Source organism: Muntiacus reevesi, chromosome 6 (assembly GCF_963930625.1).
Source record: "Muntiacus reevesi chromosome 6, mMunRee1.1, whole genome shotgun sequence".
NCBI classification, from domain to species: domain Eukaryota; kingdom Metazoa; phylum Chordata; class Mammalia; order Artiodactyla; family Cervidae; genus Muntiacus; species Muntiacus reevesi.
The window spans coordinates 75313329-75326656 of NC_089254.1; positions in this window are offsets into that span (position 1 = coordinate 75313329).

Genomic DNA, 13328 nt, shown 5'->3' on the forward strand with positions numbered 1-13328 from the left:
TTTTTACAAATTGAGAGCTGGTGGCAAACCCTGCATCAGGTACGTCTGTCAGCACCATTTAACCGACAGTATTTTTTCACTTCATTTATCTGTGTCACATTTTGGTAATTCTCACAATATCTCAAACTTGAAAATTATTATATTTACTATAGTGGTTGGTGATACTACTTTGATGTCACTGTATGACTCTGAAGGCTCAGATGATGATTAGCACTTTTTAGCAATCAAGTATTTTTCAGCTAAGGTCATATGTTTTTAGACATAATGCTACTGCACACTTAATAGACTACAACATAATGCAAACATAACTTTACTAATCACTAGGAAACCAAACACTTCGTGTCATATTTTATTGCAATATTTACTATTGAAGTGGTCTGGAACAAACTCACAATACCTCTGAGATATACTGTATTCAATGCCTCCAAAATAATCTGTTTAATTCAATTTAAATAAAAATCATAGCAAGACTTAAAATATGATAGCTTATTCCAATAGCCTCAGTAAAGATACTACTAGTGAATAGATAAGCAAAGTTTATTTATTTATTTTTGTTTTTGTTATTGTATACATTCTTTTTAAAAAAATTTTTTTCATTCATTTTTATTAGTTGGAGGCTAATTACTTTACAAAATTGTAGTGGTTTTTGTCATACATTGACATGAATTAGCCATGGATTTACATGTATTCCCCATCCCAATCCCCCCCTCCCACCTCCCTCTCCACCCGATTCCTTTGGGTCTTCCCAGTGCACCAGGCCCGAGCACTTGTCTCATGCATCCAACCTGGGCTGGTGATCTGTTTCACCCTAGATAATATACATGTTTCGATGCTGTTCTCTTGAAACATCCCACCCTCGCCTTCTCCCACAGAGTCCAAAAGTCTGTTCTGTACATCTGTGTCTCTTTTTCTGTTTTGCATATAGGGTTATCGTTACCACCTTTCTAAATTCCATATAAATGTGTTAGTATACTGTAATGGTCTTTATCTTTCTGGCTTACTTCACTCTGTATAATGGGCTCCAGTTTCATCCATCTCATTAGAACTGATTCAAATGAATTCTTTTTAATGACTGAGTAATATTCCATGGTGTATATGTACCACACCTTCCTTATCCATTCATCTGCTGGTGGGCATCTAGGTTGCTTCCATGTCCTGGCTATTATAAATAGTACTGCGATGAACATTGGGGTGCACGTGTCTCTTTCAGATCTGGTTTCCTCGGTGTGTATGGCCAGGAGTGGGATTACTGGGTCATATGGCAGTTCTATTTCCAGTTTTTTAAAGAAATCTCCACACTGTTTTCCATAGCGGCTGTACTAGTTTGCATTCCCACCAACAGTGTAAGAGGGTTCCCTTTTCTCCACACCTTCTCCAGCATTTATTGCTTGTAGACTTGGATAGCAGCCATCCTGACTGGCGTGTAATGGTACCTCATTGTGGTTTTGATTTGCATTTCTCTGATAATGAGTGATGTTGAGCATCTTTTCATGTGTTTTTTAGCCATCTGTATGTCTTCTTTGGAGAAATGTCTGTTTAGTTCTTTGGCTGATTTTTTGATTGGGTCATTTATTTTTCTGGAGTTGAGCTTCAGGAGTTGCTTGTATATTTTTGAGATTAATCCTTTGTCTGTTGCTTCGTTTGCTATTATTTTCTCCCAATTTGAGGGCTGTCTTTTCACCTTGCTTATAGTTTCCTTTGATGTGCAAAAGCTTTTAAGTTTCATTAGGTCCCATTTGTTTATTTTTGCTTTTGTTTCTAATATTCTGGGATGTGGGTCATAGAGGATCCTGCTGTGATTTATGTCGGAGAGTGTTTTGCCTATGTTCTCCTCTAGGAGTTTTATAGTTTCTGGTCTTACATTTAGATCTTTAATCCATTTTGAGTTTATTTTTGTGTATGGTGTTAGAAAGTGTTCTAGTTTCATTCTTTTACAAGTGGTTGACCAGTTTTCCCAGCACCACTTGTTAAAGAGGTTGTCTTTTTTCCATTGTTTATCCTTGCCTCCTTTGTTGAAGATAAGGTGTCCATAGGTTGGTGGATTTATCTCTGGGCTTTCTATTCTGTTCCACTGATCTATATTTCTATCTTTGTGCCAGTACCATACTGTCTTGATGACTGTGGCTTTGTAGTATAGTCTGAAGTCAGGCAGGTTGATTCCTCCAGTTCCATTCTTCTTTCTCAAGATTACTTTGGCTATTCAAGGTTTTTTTGTATTTCCATACAAATTGTGAAATTATTTGTTCTAGTTCTGTGAAAAATACCACTGGTAGCTTGATAGGGATTGCATTGAACCTATAGATTAGATAAGCAAAGTTTAAAATAAGGCATAGTTTTACCTTTTTTTTTTAGGATGCAAAAATCTATTTTGATTAACTCAACCTTGTCAGTTATATCTTGACATTCTTTACATCTTCAATTATTTTAGATGATTTGATATGCCAAAAAGCAAGAGAGTAGCATTAAAAATCTTTGTCTACAATTCATTAGCTGTTCCTTGTATATGCATACATGCTAAGTTGCTTCAATTGTGTCTGACTATTTGCAACCCTATGGACTGTAGCCTGCCCAGCCCCTCTGTCCATGGAATTCTCCAGGCAAGGATACTGGGTATGGGTTCCTATGCCCTCCTCTAGGGCATCTTCCCCACCCAGGGACCCAATCTGCATGTCTTATGTCTCCTGCGTTGGTAGATGGTTTCACCTATTAGCACTTCACCACTAGCACCACTTGGGAAGTCCTCCTTGTATATAGATTTTGCTTTATACACCCTGACACTACATTACTAAGTACACAAACATCCAGGAGTTGTATTTTCATAATGAATTATATTATTTTACAAATGAAACTTCATGTTTATGTCCTAGTTAATGCATCATTAGGTTGCTGAGATAAAATGTTTTAATACATATCTGCATTATACTTTATCGACTTCTATTTTATATTTTCATGTCTTTCCTGGTGGTTCAGATGGTAAAGAATCCACCTGCAATGTGGGAGACCTGGGTTTGATCCCCGGGTTGGGAAGATCCACCTGGAGAAGGGCATGGCAATCCACTCCAATATTCTTGCCCTGAGAATCCCATGGACAGAGGAGCCTGGCGGTCTACAGTCCATGGGGGTCACAAAGATTTGGACATGACTGAGTGACTAAGTACACACATTTTATATTTTCTAGTCCAGACTTATCTGTCACCTTGGTCTTTCCAAGTGTTTCTTTTTCATGTTTAAATAGACTGAGACATATTTAAATTCTTTAATATATTCCTCCAATGTTTTCATTGGTAGGTATTTTCAGTTTTATACTACTCATTTGCAGATTTTTGCCTTTTAATCCTTGGGGTAAAAAAAAGACTTCTGTTTGAAGTTTTCAAGTATATTAGACGAATGTGAATGGGATTTTCTTTTTCTCTTCAACATGGTTAATATACATACTTTCTCACTTCTAATTTATTGACATACAATTTATTCTTATACATGTGTTTATTTTTTGGTGTTTATAAAGAATAAATTCTTAGATATATTTCTTAATTCTACTCCTCCTGTGCTTTTTGTTTATTTGCTTTGTCCTTCATTCTTTATTAAAGCTTTACTTCTACTTTGAGATCTTTTTTCTTTTTTGTCCCCAAGTTTTTAAGTAACTATATAACCCCTCTATTTTTCTTTTCCAAGATTATATTATCTGTGAATAGAAATAACTTTATTTCTTATTTCCCAATCTGATGTCTTTTATTCTTTTTCTTGCTTACTCATCATGACTAAGACCTCCAGTACATTGTTGAAAAGACTCTTCATGAGCAAACATCATGTTTTAGAAGAACAAATTCAATCTTTCATCATTAGGTATAATGTGAACTGTAGTTGCCCTTTATTAGGCTGAGAAAATTCCCTTCTAGTCTTAGTTTGTTGGTCTTTTTTATCAAGGAATATGTTAGATTTTGTCAAACTATTTTTGTCTATTGAAATAATCATGTGATTTTTTTGTTTCTTATTTCATGACTTTAATATATAATATATTAACTGATGTTTGGATGTTAAAAAAAAAGCAAACTTTCATTCCTGGAATAAATCTCATTTGGTTACTCTGTTTAATAATTTTATATGCTGTTAGGTTTAGTTTGGTATAATTTTTGAGGATTTTTGCATCCATAATCACAAGAAATATTGGTCTGTAGTGTTCTGTTATTAGGATGTCTTCATCTGGTTTCAGTATGAGAATAATACTGTTCTCATGAAATAAGTTGGGAAATGTTCCCTCCACTTCCATTTTTTCTTTTTTCTCTTTGTTCTTTGGCTTGCATGCGCTCTATTGATCTATCTTTAAATTCTATAATTCTTTGTTCTGACAATTCAAGTCTGCTGTTGAGTTCTTCTAGGGAATTTGTTTTCATTTCAGTACTTTTAACTATGGAATTTCCACTCTTTTTTTAAAAAATAGTTTCTATATCTTTATGTATATTCTCTATTTGATATAACATTGTCATCGTACTTTTATTTCTTTAATCATGCTTTACTTTCACTTATGAACATATATATATATAATGGCTATTATAAAGCATTTTCCTATTAATTCTGATAGTTCTCACAGGCAGTTTATGATGCTTTCTTTTTATTACAGTGTATGGGTCATATTTTCCTGTTTCTTTGAATGCCTTGTAATTATTTGTTGAAACTGGATATTTTAACTGGTTTATTGTAGCCACTCATAGTATTAATCCCCCTCTCTCCCAAGGTTTGTTATCATTATTTGCTTGTTTGCTTTTTAGTGACCCATTATTTTATTTTAGTGAAGTCTATTTCTACCATAGAGTGTTCAGCCTCTGATGTTCTTCCTCAGATAGGCTCAGCTTTGGGTATGCTCACAGTTTTGGAAGGGTTCTCTCTCTCTCTTTTCCAGCTGCTAAACCCACTAATTGCTGCTAAACCTCACCAATGTGCAAGTGTGCTGAGTTGCTCAGGTGTGTCCTACTATTTGTGACTCCATGGACTGTAACCCATCAGGCTCCTCTGTCCATGGGATTCTCCAGGCAAGAATACTGGAGTAGATTGTCATTTGGTCCTCCAGGGGATCTTCCCAACCAGGGGATTCAACTGCATCTCCTGCTTTGACAGCAAAGTCTTTATCACTGAGCTACCTGAGAACCCCAAGATCTCACCAGAGGGTTGCTCTATTGTTTTCAACAATACCCCAGAGGCACAAACTACTCTACAAACTAATTCAGTCAAATTCCAGCTCCTTTGAAGGGATAGTTTCTGAGGTCCATGTTTAAATTTATTCTGACCCAGTGATCCTCCTAGCTGTCTTATTCTCCAGTTGCCACCTGCAAACTGTAGGAGCAGATTGCACGAGGAAAACTCCTACCAGCTGGCCTACCAGATAGGCTGTATCTTTATTACATTCACAAATCTCCTTCCAGTTGCTTTTCACACAATTGCCATTGTCCTTGAGAGTGCCCTTAGATTTGAACTTCTCTATGCTTTTTTGCAAATTTTGCTTTTTTAGTTCTCTTGGAAGAGATTAAGAGTTATATATTTTTATTTCCTGCCTGTACAACCAGGTAAATCTCTGAGTCAGGGCCTTGGAGCTGGGGTGGGGACAATGAAAAGCTTCTCTCTGTGACATGCACAGCCTAGGGACTAAATGCTCAGTGAGGGGTGGCAGCAGGCTGAGGTCCTCTCAGCTTGCCTCTTCTAGCATGAAACCACCACTTCATGAACTTGGTAAGGATGACTGAGCCTCAGTCCTCTCAGTGTGCTGTGCCCAAGTTGGAACTTCTATTCCATCAATGAGGGTTGAGCTGAAGAAAGGAGCTACCACCTCTTTGCCATACTCACCCAGAACTAGAGTTCTGGGGTACTCGGTAAGGAAGAAGGGATAATGGATACAGAGTGGGCAAAAAAGTTCTCTGAAATAAGTAGGGAATAAACACAATTATTTGCCACTATATCCCCAGTGTTTTGCAGAGAACCTATCAGGTAATAAGCATTCAATAAATAATAATTAGATAAAACAGGAGAAACAGGGTGTCAGTATTGTAATAAAGCATCTTCACATAACATGGAATTCTTCATATAGTGGTCAGATTACAAGGTTGCTTATTCATCCTATTTTGCGCTTCTTAATCTGGATGAGGTGAGCTTCATGTAAAGGATGTATACCAGAGTCTTGGGAAAGAAGAACTAAAAGTATATCCAGAATCGAATGACTTGCCCAATGTTACAATTTTATTGGTGCCCAATGAATATACAATATTGCATAATAATGGGAAATGAATTTGTAAAATATGCTATAAAGCTAGCAGAATAAAAAATAAATAATAAAATTTCAGTTGAATTTTTAGCAGAACGAAATCATCAAAATTTAGCAGTTGAAGTTTGCTTGGCAAATATATTTCCTGACATTTCACTTATGAATCTTTAAGATTCACTTGAAGAACCACAATCTTCCTTTTCATTTACAGAAGAATAGAAAATTATAGACAGACATCTGCAGAAAGCCCTACCAAAATTTTTGATTGAAGGAGGGCAGAATAGCAGTAGATAATTCAAGGCACATGTCTTCATGGTGGAAGGGCCTTTCATATCATTTGAATGAACATCTTGTCTAGCTAGAGTTCACAAATAAATTTGAAATTTGAGAACTGTTTCCGGAAATGATTTCATAAGTATTCTGTGGATGAGAGAGTTTTCACATTATCTTCCCAGCTTTGCTTGCTTAATGACTCTTAAAGGGTTATATTTTCTGTATTTTGTTTGGCATCTGTGTCCTTTGAAGTCTGAATTCCATCTCTCCTCTAGTCCTGCTGGGGTTTGGTATTGTATTGTCTCAGATGTCTCAGGATTGGCCATCTGTCTTGTTCCCTCATTAACAGAAAGTCATCCGATTGCAATTTGCAAGGTGAGAACTAAGGCAAATAAATGGCCAATAACCTTGAGTGGTAGCTCAAAAGTGGGGGAAAATTCTTTAAAAGTGGTCTTACACTTTGGTAAATTCCATTCCTGGCCTTCATCAACATAAATGAGATGTGAATGGCAAGTTGTTAGATCTTCAGTATTGTCTTTAAAATAATAGGACACCACTATTTTAGTAGTGCTGCACCTACGCTTTTTTCTTTTACTTTTTAACTGAGATATGATTTATATATAACATTGTATCAATATTTGGCATACTATATATATACATATATAATGCCTTATATATGTATATATTACAACATGATTACCACTAATATTTAACATTCATCACCACACAAAGCTACAAATTTTTTCTTGTGATGAAAACTTTTAAGATTTTTTTAAAGATTAAAAAAAAAACATTTAAGATTTTTTTTTACTCTCTGAACATCTGTCAAAGATGCACTACAGTATTGTTAACTACAGTCATCATGTGGTGCATTACATCCCGAGAACTTATTTATCTTACAATTGGAACTTTGTACCGTTTGATCACCTTCCCCCAACTCCCCCATCACCCCAGCCATTGCCTCTGGAATGGCTGCCGTCTGTTCTCTCTGACAACGGTTCCCAACCTCTGGACTTTAATGCCTCATAGTCTGAATGAAGCTGATATAATAAAAATAGAAATAAAGTACACAATAAATGTAATGCACTTGAATCATCTCAAAACTATCCTCCCACTCACCTTCCTTCCCTCCCCCTCCCCCGCACCACCCCCCGCCACCAGTCCATGAAAAAAATGTCTACTATGGAACCTGTCCCTGGTGCCAAGAAGGCTGGGGACCACTGCTCTGTGAGTTTATTGTATTTTTAAAGATCTCCCACATGTGAGTTATACAACACTTATTTGCACCTAATTTTATAAGTTACTGACTTACAAGGATATGACAAAGACCACTGGCTTCCCTCTGGTATAGTGTATCCTCTTCTTTCATAGTAATAAGTGATAGGGTGGATTTTTCAGCCTCCCTGGTTGCTGGCAGTGGCCATGTGACTAAGTTCTAACCAATGAGATTAATGAAAATAGTTTTAAGGCAATCTTGGAACCTTTCAGTAAAGACAGATACTTAACTGACTGCCAGGTATCAGGGTGTTCAGGTAGGACATTGAGCTATAGAGTCATATTGAAAGGGCTAATCAAGCCTCTTGCATGTAATGCAGCAGTGCACGTAAGAGGAGAAAGGCCATGGCACCAATTCTGCAGTGCTGCACTTTCCCCACAGGTCAGTGAGGGATGCTATGCAGTGCATTGTCACACTGACCAGGAGCCCTGAACAAATTGTTGTTTAGTTGCTAAGTCGTGCCTGACTCTTTTGCAACCCCATGAACTGTTCTTCACCAGGCTTCTCTGTCCATGGGCTTTTCCAGGCAAAAATACTGGAGTGGGTTGCCATTTCTTCTCCAGAGGATCTTCCCAACCCAGGGATGGAACCCTCATCTACTGCACTGCAGGCAGATTCTTTACCACTGAACTACCTGCTCCTGCCTTTTCATGGAACCAGGGACCCAGAGCGGGAGAAAAGATAAAGATAAAGCATTGAGTCAGTGTGGGAAGACAGCTTCAGCCAAAGCAGTTGGCTGATAATGAATGAAGTCTTACTGAATCTCAACTGAAGAAAGGACCTCTGAATGGAGGCACCCGAACTCTGATGCAGTTTGAGCCTGGCCTGCCTGATCAAGGGACGGGGGCAGGGACAGGGATGGCTGAGTCCTTGATCACCACTCCTTCCTGAGAGCTAAAGAAAGAACTGTGCACCAAGTCTTGTGTGAAGAGAGAAACTTTCTCCTCTGAGGCTGGCCAAATCCAGCCTGGTAATTGCTGGATCTGGGCCTGAACTATCTCACATAGGATGGTGGCGGGGCTGGACTCCTTTATGACAAGTATTTCTTTTTCTTCTTTTCCCTAATCCTGCTGCTAGAAATGTGGCTCTAGTTGCCATCTCAGATGAAGGGATGGAATTCTATATTAAAGACAGCAGGGGGTAAGCTGGAAGGATGCTGAGTTCCTGAGGACTTCGTGGAAGTCCAGCCTTGTCCTGCTGCCTGTGTCTCTCCTTCGATGTGACCCAAACACACAAATTTATAGCTTGCTTAAATCACACAAAAATTTTTAATTGTTAAACCTAGTCCTGATGATACAATTAGTTTGAAATGCACGACCTTGGAAAAGTGGGCATGTTAACCTTGAACCACAAAGTCAACAAAAGTCTCTGGGCTTTGTGAGTGGGGGTGGCCAGCATGTGTATGGCAAACATTTTATGTGCTTGGGAGGAATCATTCAATTTATGACCTTTTTTTTTCCCTAACCATGTGTAAATGCCCACCATTGGGTCTCTTCTGATTTAACATTTCCTTTTAACTTATGTTTTATTTCACAGTTTGCCATTAGTCTTCTTATGGAAAATATGTTCCTCTCCTGCCTGTTCCAATATGGCTTTATAGGTCTCTGAAAATTACCTCTGCCTATGTAACATTTTCTGTAACAATTCTCCTTCTCCCTCCACTCACTCTGGGTTTCTAGCAAAATTCTTCCCTACATTGACCACTTTCCCATTAATTAAAGCTGGATGGACCATTTTCATTATATTGGCAGCTGTTTCTGGTTAAGAAAATTCATCCTGGAGGTGGATCCATCCTCTCTGCTGTATGCCTTTTGGTAGGATATGGGCCAATCCTATCTCAGATTACTTCAACAGATTCTTTTCTCTCCAGAGAGGAAAGGCTGGTGGATCCCAGTTTTTATTCCATGGTGTCTGCTCGTAGGAGATGCCAAATGTCACACTCATTGCCACTAAGGGATCATAATGATGTCCAGACAAGAATGTATTATCTCCATGGCTCTTATTTGGGAAATTTCCAGTAACAGGACAGGGCTTTGGTGGGGGATCTCAAGAGGGCAAGCCAAACAGCTGCAATTCAACTTTAAACACTTAGTTATTTGCCCCATCCTGTCTACTTTATAACCAGTCATCAGTTGATTGGTACCATTTTCCTTTCTAAGGAGAAATCAGGTCTGATTCTTTTCCTGTTTGTCAAATATTTGGTTCCTGGTTGATTCCAATCACAGTTTGGCTGCTCCCTTCCAGCAGTGAGCTGTCTAGAGCACAGCTTTCTCTACAGGGCCGTGATTATGCACAAACATCATCCATGGAAGAAAAAAGCTTCAGTAATAATCATAATAACAGTGATAGGAGTTTTTTTCTGGCCTATTTGGTGAGACATTATTGCTAATTTATATCTCAGGAATTTGTCAACAGACATTAAATATTCTATGAGAAATTCCAATGAACTTACTTATGAGGGAGACATTGTATTAACTCTGGGGTTATTACAGCTAACCAGAAGTTCAAGGTCCCCAGTGCAGGCAGAGAAGAAACAATTAAGTCAGGAATGTGACAAGTTGTAAAAGGCCCTGTTATTGAATTAGACAAGGCTTTCCAAAGAAGATTGTGCTGTCCAGTTCTTATTGCAGATCATGATGCAAAGACTATTTTCTTAGGTCTTCATTTTTATCAGGCAAAAATAATAGATGTCTCACTTTGTGATATAAACAAATATGAAATTATCATGTTATACACCTCAAACTTTAAATTTTTGTCTTCCTCATCCACTCCACATGTGACTGCAATTTCTGTTTTTATAAATAATAAACTAGAATAAACTGTGTTTATGCATGTCACAATGAGAAATATACAAGAGAGAGACAGCCCTGGACAAAGAGACAGGAACTCTATTTTCCTCTCTTGGCATCATCTGGGTTAGAAGAGAACCATCAGCTCACATTAGAGGATTTCTACTTTCAAGTTACTCTCCATTCTAATTTAGAAGTGTGGAAATGTAGACCTTCCAAGCTAAGTCCTTGCAGTCATGGGGTCCAGTGTCCTGGATTATCACAGAACACTTGGTCTCTTTGGTGTTTATCTCCTGGCAGTCATTGTAAACCCCTTGATAACAGGGTCAGTCTCATACTTACTAACTTCAGTGTCAATTATACCTAGTGGGACGTAATGGGACAGTGTGTACCCAGACAATGCTGATCGAATTAAGGAGGGACATATCATGATTCCTTGGGAATGAGTTTTGTAGGGTAAAGGGCTAGAGATGGGGTTAACAGAGAGAAGTGTTAACAGAGGTTAACAGATGGGGTTAACAGAGGGCTAGAGATGCTAAAACATGTCCTACTTCAAAAATGGTAGCCAGTGTTATTCACATAGCTATTGTGGCTGCCTTGTTTTGTGTGACTAGTCCCACTGCGTTCATAATCTAGAACAAGAGTCAGCAAACTTTTTCAGTAAAGGGCCAGAGAGCAAATATTTTTGATTTTGTAAGCTCTACAGTCTCTGTTGCCACTATTCAACTATTTAAATTTGCTAATGTAGTGCAACAAAAGCCAGAGACTGAAGATAAACAACTGGAGAGGTCTGTGGTCCGATAAACTGTATTTACAAAACTTTTCACTGGACTGGATTTGACCTATAGGCTGTGGTCTGCTAACCTCTGATCCAGAACTAAAATGGACAGTGCAGGTCATGACAACCTGGGGGTCGTTCTGCCTCGTTCCTCCAAGTCTGGTCTTCATGAGTGCTGCCTTAAAGACAAACCTTGGGCAACATGCCAAAGTGAGTAAACAGAAATTTACATCTCTCTACTCCAAAGAAACTTGCCAAGTTCTCCCTAATAGTGAACCTGAGAATCGACTGTGTGTTCTTATTGTTTTATCTTTCTGAGAGCTTTGAATTGTTGCACTGTCTTAAGCATGTGGCACCATAAACGTTCACTGTGATTTTGATAGAAAGATTTTTGTCTGTGATAAGAACTGGCATTTCAGGGGAACAGATCCGGGCTAATGTGGTGGTACATGAGGACCCGTGTGAGCACTGGTCAGCATCTCCATCACCATCATGAGCAGCAGGAAGAAGGTGATGGAAGGGGAGGGCCTAAACATTCATTGAAAGCTGACCCAATGCAAGGGGCTTTACCCCAGTAATACATAAACTCTTTCACCTAAACCATGGGGGCATAAGAAACACTGTATTTCAGAATTTTCCTTAAAACAGTTGAAATTAGATTTCCAACCTCCACACTACCTGTATGATAGGGAAATTCATTCTCAGTCATGACTATTGTTATCTTGTGTAATAAAAGATGCCTCCAGCTCTCTGTCTTCAAGTTAAACTGGAGACCTCCAATTCCCATAGCTCTGGCTTTTGGTAGTATGCCTGAAGCCCAGATATACTCTTTTGTTCAGACTTCCTTTGGGCACCCTCTGAGGTCTTACCACCTTTCAGGACACAGCCATATAAAAGTCCATGATTAATTTCTCTTTCATCTTCTGGCCTCCAGTTTTCTCTGCCCTCCTGAGCTCTTCTTATTCACCTCTCCTGAAGTGGTATCTCTTCTGTGAACTGTAGCAGTGAGGAAAGAGAAGGGTGTTCCTACTGAGACAATCAGTTCTCCAAGCAGCAAAAAGTTCTTCAGTCTAAAGATTGGATTGTGTGTGAATAGTGTATATATGTGGGGGAGGAGATGCAGAAAGAAATACAAATTAGCATCTCAAAAATTAATCTGCCCCACATTTGTTGTTTTCTGAAATTAACACCCCAAGAAAAAGAGGTAGATGAGAAGCCTACAGTTTAGAGGAATTAAGTAACCTCTGGTGGTTACAGGACCTCTTAGTAGACTTGACCTTGGATTTTTCTGCCTTCAGACACCTGGCTTATTCCAATAGGCTACACCACCTTCTCACTAATTCCTTGGACTATTGCTAATGCAGCCTGGCCTCCCAAGGGAACTTTCCTCATTCTGTGTTTGAATAATCATAGCTCCTAGTGGCTTAGGCTTGTCAGCAACAAAGATCTCTACATTCAGATGTAAACCTGGTCCCAGAGGTAATTCCTGGCAGAGAAAGCTGGCTGGTGTGGTCATGGATTAAACCAGAAGGGAAATACTCCAGTTCTTACATGAAATTCATCAGCTGTTAAGTGTCTCCAAATTTCCCTCTAATAGCCTCATTAGGGATCTGGAACCTGTCTTCAAAGAAGCAGCATCATTCACCACTGGCTTTTTGAGGGATTAGTGTATACATAGAGTAGGAATTGTAGCCAAGTGCAGTTACATTCTTAATTTAAGGAGAAAAGAAGTAAACTAAACCCTAAGTCTGTTTTCCTAAGATAAGGGGAGCTGTAAGAATTGAGTTTGCTTACTCATATAGATATTTTTTCTGTATAGATACACATTCAATATTTACATTAACATAACAATTCCAAGCAACGTCAAAACACATTTAAATTACATTTTCCACATATTCCAGGAAGAGGGTACCATATGCACGAAGGCATGAAAGTGAGAGAATGAACAGAATGTTCAGGAAA